Source organism: Helianthus annuus, chromosome 9 (genome assembly GCF_002127325.2).
Source record: "Helianthus annuus cultivar XRQ/B chromosome 9, HanXRQr2.0-SUNRISE, whole genome shotgun sequence".
Taxonomy (NCBI): domain Eukaryota; kingdom Viridiplantae; phylum Streptophyta; class Magnoliopsida; order Asterales; family Asteraceae; genus Helianthus; species Helianthus annuus.
Window position 1 is genome coordinate 101,053,864 of NC_035441.2, and position 8,535 is coordinate 101,062,398.

At 37.3% G+C, this 8,535-nt stretch overlaps 1 long non-coding RNA gene across 1 annotated transcript; it reads left to right on the forward strand.

Annotated features, from left to right (window-relative positions):
• The first annotated feature begins 7,255 nt into the window (after positions 1 to 7,255).
• LOC110874455 lies at positions 7,256 to 8,288 on the forward strand. The gene is made up of 3 exons (XR_002555966.1): positions 7,256 to 7,369; positions 7,911 to 7,964; positions 8,272 to 8,288. It is a non-coding gene; the product is annotated as an uncharacterized LOC110874455 (long non-coding RNA).
• Positions 8,289 to 8,535: the final 247 nt, after the last annotated feature.

The following is an 8,535-nucleotide window of genomic DNA, read 5'->3' on the forward strand; positions in this document are numbered from 1 at the left end:
TTTTCAGTTACTGTTTTGTAATTAACGTTTTTTATAAGCTTTTATCTCTGAAGTCTGTAACACGTCCCATCTTTCAAGTTTGACGTTTTAGATTCTTCAGTATTTAATGATTTTGTATTTACTGTTTCTAGTTAGATTTTCAAGTTTGCTTTTTATTTTTTTTCTTATTTTTATTTTTTTTATTTTGATTTTTTATAATAATTTTTCAAAGTAACTTTATTATAGTTTGGCAGTTTTTTGGTGGCGTTTAACTGGATGATATCGTTTTAAACAAGCATTTTGGTTGTTTTGGCGTTTTTTTATATATGGCCTTTTTATTATATAACAATTAACTGAAAAGGAAAATAAAAAAAACATAAACAATTGATCTTCCAAATATTCTCTGTCTCCAGTCTCTTTCTTTCTCTTTTCTGAATCATGTTAACTGGCTGGTTCGACTTTCGTATGATTCATTTTGTTTTTTTTTTTTGTTTTTCAAGTAGTTTTTTGTGTTGCTGTTTGGAAGCACATAGTCTGACATCCACATCTTTTTCTTGAATATTTGTTCATCTCATGCAGCAAAATGTTATTGAGTTTATATCCTTCAACCAACAATCTTGAATTTTTACAATCAACGATGTTTGGTTTTTTAACTTTTTTGGCGTTTTACCGATAAAAAGAACGCCACGAAATAAGATCACCTTAAACCTCAAATTTTGATCATGCTAAAATCAATAATGTTTTGCTGTATGAGATGGACAACATTGTTAATTCTCAATTAAGAAAGATAACTGACAATGTTGTCCACCCCATACAGCTAAACTTTATTGACAACAAACCTTAATAATGTTTTTGTATGTTTTGGTGTCACGGCCCCCGTCCCGGTTTTACCCGGTCCAGGAGCCGCGGGGCAGAAAAACCCGTGGTGTTTATTATTTGATTTGGCAGCGGAAGATTTTAGTAGGATCTTTAAACTTGAAAATGCCCGATTATTTTATTTCATAACTTGGGACGAACCCCGTAATTTACAATAGAGAAATTTCACGAGGAAATTCTCTGGTTTACAAAACATGTTTATTTATTTAACTGAGCCACCCTTCAAGCTTGATTAGTGCTCCGTAGCACATTTCCTTGCTTCATATGAGGTCGCCTGAAACATGTTTAAACAATATTTTTGTCAGCGGGGAAATACTGGTGAGTCACTCAAGGTTAATAAAACAACACCTAGCTATCAATTACAGCATAAGAGCGATTACACTGGCTTTTATCTTATTTTTATCTGGCGTCGTGTCACACCCTGGTGACGATGGTCATACCACCATTGGGTCCTTTCACCCAAGTAGTGATGATTATCACTGTTAGGATTTATTAGCCTAACCGTGAGAAATTAGTAATGTGCACAATACCCCACTAGCCAGTGATTCAAGATAACCATGACTTAATCCCTGTAATTATAACTTTTGAAAATAATTTGGAGTATTGTAAAACATTATTGATAAAAGGAGAATGACTCACATTGCAAGTTTATACGGGCAGAGTTTAGCCTACTGATAAGCCTGATAACCTAGTTTAAGCAACAATGCACACGAACTAGGTTAGTAACTAGTACAGCATTTACGATAACTGACGAGATACAAACTCTCACAACGGATGACAAAGTGCAATACTTAAACATCCATCGAATTCACGACGAATGACAAAGTATAGCCCTAATGTGGGCAGCACTTAAACATCCATCGGATAGTTCCAATCGATCGGACATTGAATCATAGCAGCGATCAAGTTAATACCCGGTATCGTGGCAGCACCTCCCTAATGGAAATTATGTTTTGAGCAGTGTATCTTTGTTTTTGAGAAAAGTTTTCGGCACCAGTGAACTGCTCATGACCCAAGCAATTTATAGCTGAAATATGGGTTGTACGCAGCCCGCGTAAACCCATACTTAACACTTACGCGGCCCGCGAGGGCCATCTATTCGTAGATTAGGGCTACAGTGTCACGAGTAGGTTTGCCAGGTGGTCAACACGTGGCCCGGATGCTTATCCGGTCAAACTTCAAGTTGACGCGGCCCGCGTAAGGGCTGCTTATGGTTTGTGCGGCCCGCGAGAGGACCAAACTTTATGTTTTCTTGGTTTTTCATGCACGTTAGGGGTTCAGGGGTCCGGGTTTTCACTTACGGGTCGTTTAGGGATATTTTTGGCAGTCCTTACATCCTCCCACTTTATTTAAAATCTGGTCCTCGAGTTTCATTGAAATAAGTGAGGGTACTTTCGCTTCATTTCCGATTCCAGTTCCCAGGTGTATTCAGGTCCTCTTTTAGAATCCCACTTGATTTTGACTAGTACCAGTCTTTTGTGTTTGAGAAACTTAATCTTTCTGTCTTCTATTTGAAGTGGTTTCTCAACAAACTTCAGCTTTTCATTTACATGTACATCTTGAAGAGGTACTACCAGGGATTCGTCAGATAAACATTTCTTAAGATTGGATACATGGAATACGTCATGTACCCCGGCTAGCTCTTCTGGTAGTTGTAAACGATAGGCAACTAGTCCTATGCGTTGGATTACTGGGAATGGTCCTATGTACCTTGGACTTAACTTTCCTTTCTTACTGAACCGAACTACTCCTTTCCAAGGAGAAACTTTCAAGAGCACCTTGTCTCCGACTTGAAATTCCAACGGCTTGCATCAGTTGTCTGCATAACTTTACTGGCGATCTCGAGCCGTCTTTAGTCTTTCTTTGATTTGAGTTATCTTGTCCGTGGTTTCTTGTACAATTTCAGGACCTGATAATTGGCTTTCTCCTATTTCTGCCCAGCAAACTGGAGTTCTACACTTGCGTCCCTACAGTGCTTCGAACGGGGCAGCTTCGATGCTGGAATGATAACTATTGTTATAGGAGAATTCAATTAAGGGTAGGTGGTTATCTCAGTTACCACCAAAGTCAATCACACATGCCCTGAGCATGTCTTCCAAGGTTTGGATTGTCCTTTCACTTTTTCCATCAGTTTGGGGATGGTAGGCAGTACTTAATTTCAATCGGGTTCCCATTGCTTCTTGAAAACTCGTCCAGAAATGTGAAGTGAAACGACTATCCCTATCTGATACAATGGAGAGTGGAACTCCATGTAAGGATACTACTTCGTCTACGTACAAATTGGCTAACCTTTCCATGCTAAAGGTTTCCTTGATGGGTAGAAAATGAGCTGATTTGGTTAATCGATCCACAATCACCCAAATTGTGTCATTACCTTTTCTGGTTTTGGGCAACTTAGTAACGAAATCCATGGTTATTAGCTCCCATTTCCAAACAGGCATTTCTAATTGTTGGAGTAACCCTGAAGGTTTCTGGTGTTCTGCCTTAACTTGCGAACAAGTTAGACACTTAGATACGTATCTAGCTATGTCCTTTTTCATTCCTATCCACCAGAAATTATTTCTTAAATCTTGGTACATCTTATTGTTTCCTGGGTGCATGGTATACCTAGATTTATGGGTTTCCTCTAAAATCTTATCTCTTAAGTTTCCTTGTTTAGGTACCCAAATCCTTTTCTTGTGGAATCTCCAAATTCCATCGATGCCTTGCTCTAGTTCTTTTGTACATCCTTTCATTCCTTCAGCATCATCCTTGATTGCTGTTTCCTGACCATTCCTCAATTGTTCCATTAAATCTACTTGAAGATTTAATCTAAGAGGACGAACTCGCTTTTGCTTTTCATGATACTTACGACTGAGAGCATCTGCGACTACATTTGCTTTTCCTTCGTGATATTGAATATCACAGTTGTAGTCACTTAGAATTTCCATCCATCTCCTTTGCCTCATGTTCAACTCTTTTTGCCCAAATATATACTTTAAACTCTTGTGATCCGTATAGACTGTAAACTTACTGCCATACAGATAGTGTCTCCAGATCTTAAGGGCAAAAATTATTGATCCTAATTCTAAGTCATGAGTCGTATAGTTTTCCTCGTGCTTCTTCAATTGCCTTGAGGCATATGCAATTACCTTCTTGCGTTGCATTAGCACACATCCTAATCCTAATTTAGAAGCACCACAGTAAACTTCAAAATCTTTAGTTCGTTCTGGTAAGGCAAGAATTGAGGCATTTGTTAACCTTTGCTTTAAAATCTTAAAAGCCTCTTCTTGCCTAGGTCCCCATTCAAATTTTACTGCTTTACAGGTTTGCTTAGTTAATGGCACAGCTATCTTAGAAAAATCCTTAATGAATCGTCTATAGTATCCGGCCAATCCTAGAAAACTTCTAACTTCCATAGCTGATTGCGGAATCTTCCATTTGGTGATTGCTTCTATTTTGAAGGGATCTACGTGAATACCTTTGTGATTCACCATGTGTCCTAAGAATTGCACCTCCTGGAGCCAAAATTCACACTTCAAGAATTTGGCGTAAAGCTTCTCCTTTCTTAACAAAGTTAAGAGTGCATGTAGATGTTCACAATACTCGTCCTGGCTTTTGGAATAAATAAGTATATCGTCAATGAAGACAATTACAAATTTATCCAAGTACGGTTTACAGATCCAATTCATCATATCCATAAATGCTGCATGAGCATTTGTTAATCCAAAGGGTATAACTGTAAACTCGTAATGACCATACCTAGTTCTGAAAGCGGTTTTAGGTATGACTTCTTCTTGTACCTTCAATTGGTGGTATCCGGAGCGTAAATCTATCTTAGAGAAATATCTAGCTCCCTGAAGCTGATCAAAAAGATCATCAATCCTAGGTAATGGGTATCGATTCTTAATTGTAACTTTGTTCAATTCCCTATAATCGATACAAATTCGCATCGTACCATCTTTCTTTTTCATAAACAACACTGGTGCTCCCCAAGGGGATGAACTAGGTTGTATAAACTCTTTGCTTAGTAATTCATCTAACTGCTTTTTCAATTCTAAATTCTACTTCCCTATCGGGTGGTATTCCAGGTAATTCTTCTGGGAATACATCCGAGTATTCCGATACTACTGGAATGTCCTTAAGTTCTTTACTTATGGTATTAACAACTACCGAAACCATATATGCTATTCCCTGCTTTCTGGAATAACTGGCCACTTTCATGACTGAAATGAATTTCATTGGCTTTCGTGGCTTGTCCCCTGCAACCACGATTATTTCTCCCGTGGGTGTATGAATTTCTATGGAATTCTTATCACAAAGGATTCGAGCATGGTTGGCTACTAACCAATCCATTCCTAACACAATATCAAATCCTGCTAAGTTCATGGGTAACAGTTTTGCAGAAAATTTATGACCTGAGAGTTCTATTTTACCTTCCTGCAAGACCCTATCTATGCTAACCGAGTTACCGTTGGTTGTTTCTACTGTATAAATCTGTCTAAGTTTGGTTAAAGGTAACTTAAGAGCTTGGCAGAACGAAGTATTTATAAAACTTTGGTTTGCACCAGAGTCAAATAATACTTTCGCATAAACGTTGTGAACTAGAAACGCACCCGTTATCACATCCGGAATCAGGTCCGCTTCTTGTGTAGTCAACTGAAAGGCTCTTGCATTTTTCTTGGTAGTTCCCTCTGCAGGTTTAGCCTTATTGTCAACTGGTTTGACCAGTTTAGGGCAATCTGGTCTAAAATGTCCAGCTTCTCCACAGTTGAAGCAGATTGTTGATTTCTTCCTCCGGCAATCTTCTTCTTGATGCCCTGGAATTTTGCAGAAATTGCAATACCCTTTGCATCTTCCAAAGTGCTTTCTTTTGCAGGTACTTCAAAATGGAATAGTGGAGGATTTCTCAGTTCCTCTTTTCCTGAAGTTGTTACTAGCATTACCCCCTCGGAAGCCTTGGGTAAATTTGTGAGCCAATTCCTTCTTTCTATTCTCTTCTCTCGTGCGTACCAGTTCATCTGTCAAGGTATTGGCTAATTCTACCACATCATCAATTGTGCGGGGTCTGGCAGCTTTGAAGATATTACGGATCTCGCTAATCAAACCCCAAATATAGCGAGATATCAGTACTAGCTCTGGCGAAGCCAGAGTTGGCACAATTCTGGCATACTCGAAAAATTTCGAAGTATAACCTCGACAGTCAACATCCACCATTTGGTGGCTCAGGAACTTATTTGCCATTTGTTCCTTTTCATATTCGGGACAAAATTTTCTTTCCACCATTTGTCTAAATTCTTCCTAATTCATAGCATAAGCCAAGTCGCTTCCCTTGGCTTGCAACACCGTATTCCACCACTCCAATGCCTCTTCCTTGAAAAGGTGAGAAGCATACATGACTTTATCTTCCTCTACGCATTTACTTATCTTAATTACTGCTTCAGTTTTCTCTAACCAATGCAATGCGGCGGTTGCCCCTTCAGTACCTGCAAATTCAGCTGGTTTACAAGCAAGAAATTCATTGTAAGTGCAACCAGGTGTTGCAACTTTCATTCTTTTGAGTATTGGGGCCTGAATTAAGTTGTCGTTATTGCCTCCTCCGTTAACACTATTACTAAAATTATCATCGCGCGTACGTTTACTGGGGTGAGCTTGTGAAGGCTCAGCAGGACCTTTAACTGCAGCGACGATGGCCGGAATAGCGTTAGCTATTCCATGAGTGACAATGTTTTCTATATCTTATCGATTTAAGAAATGATCCTCGTTATTGTTTTCAGATTGATTAACTTCATTAACTGGTTCGTTCATAACGTGTTCCATCTGAATATTTATCAATTAGTAATTATCACAGGCTAATATTTAGTGTAAACATTTTGGTATAACTGTATAACCAGATAAAATAAAAACATGGCAACTTTTATAAATTTATATACATGTCTATTACAACTTACAACTGAAATTCAAAATATACTAGGGTCGTGCATTGTTTTAGTCTAACTAGGAATACTATGCCTAGCGTGCTTTTATTCTATTCCCTTTTACTAAAGTTCCTGGTTTATAGATGATATGGATGCTAGTACTGGGTAAAGGTGTTGAGATCTAATTTTATTGAGTGATCCGGGTGTGGCAGTTTAACTTAATTAAAAGTTGGCGTTTACTGCTGTAGTGGCTAACATGTAACACCCCAAAAATATGCAATTTATGAATGTTATTTAAAATGTTTAGTCATGTTACCTTTAACCTAGTAAAGTATATATGTTAGTAACTTGAATAGAGGGAAGGTTATGTGACAAATAACAAATTAAGTAAATAGGGGGACTAAACTTGTTAAAAGATGGAAGTTTTATGATTACTAGTAAATAAGAATTAATAAAAAACTAAAACACACATACGTGTGTTCTCTGGAGATCGACCAAGAAGGGAAAGCAAGGGGGAAACCCTAAATTCTGCAAATTAGCAAAATTGAAAGGGAAATCAAGGCCAAATCACATGCATGAACTCGAAACCTTAACTATCTAAGCTAGTACAACAAGCGGTAAGTCAAATTTTCTGTTTTGAATGAATTGTAGAAAGTGGGTTTTAACCCAATCATGAAATTATGTGGAAATTATATACAAGTAAGAGTTAGGGTTTCATAATGGTTCGAAAATTCTGCTTGATTTCTGATTGATTGAATGATTTAAGTGTATTACCCAATTGTTGTGAAGAAATCATAAACACAATGTTTTGCATGTAAGCTATTAGATGAAAATTTATACATGATCTTGCATAGAGATAGAAGAATTAGTTAAGATGGTGTAGGATGAAAGAAAGTTATGAACATGATTGATTCTTGTTAGTTTAGAAGGTGAATAAGTAGAGTTATGCAATAAATACTTGTACCTTGTGCTTTGTTGATAATGTGCACATCAAGTGTTTGACAAAATGCCTCAATGAAAATGCTAGTCATATAAGCCATAAACGTTATGTGAATTGAACATGTTTAAGAAGCATGAGTAAATTGTATGATGTTTTATCGATTAGTATGTGTAAATAAGTATGAAACATGAATTAAAAGAATGAATTGTTATATGTAGGCGTTAAGGAAGAAAGTTCGAGTCAAGTGAAGCAACAAGGGGATCAAGACCGAGGTACGCTTCTTGTACAAATTTTTGGTTTTCATTATAGATATGTGTTTATCAATAATGTGTTTATTCGAATCAAGTATGGAGAAAGATGTATGTGTAGACCCTTCTCTTGAACGCGTCGAATGATGTTATTGTAAGTCTAGAAGGAATGGTATGAAGTTCCGTTGGAACACATTGCCGTGCAAGAATGAAAGAATGTAGTAAAGCACAAGTTGTGAATGTCACATTTGTTTCAAGTCCGTAAGTTAGATTCTTAAGTTAAAGAAAGTAATTTTTGTTCTAATGAGTTTTCGATGTTGTGGTCATGTAGGTAAATCTCATGTATAGCTATCAAGCTTCGCCCGGTTCGAACACGCCTCAAGCCCGTCAAGCGTTCCACATTTTGTAAAAGTCAATGTTTAATACTTTGTCACTTATGTTTTCGTCTAGTAGTTAAACCTAGTTTTTATTATGTTTGTCCTTTGGAAAACTTGTCGTAAGTACGTACATAAACTTAATGGTTTTGCAAGTAAAAACATGGTATGTTTTGACGTGTATGTTGTGTCTTTCGAATGATTTTGGATTATGTAAAACA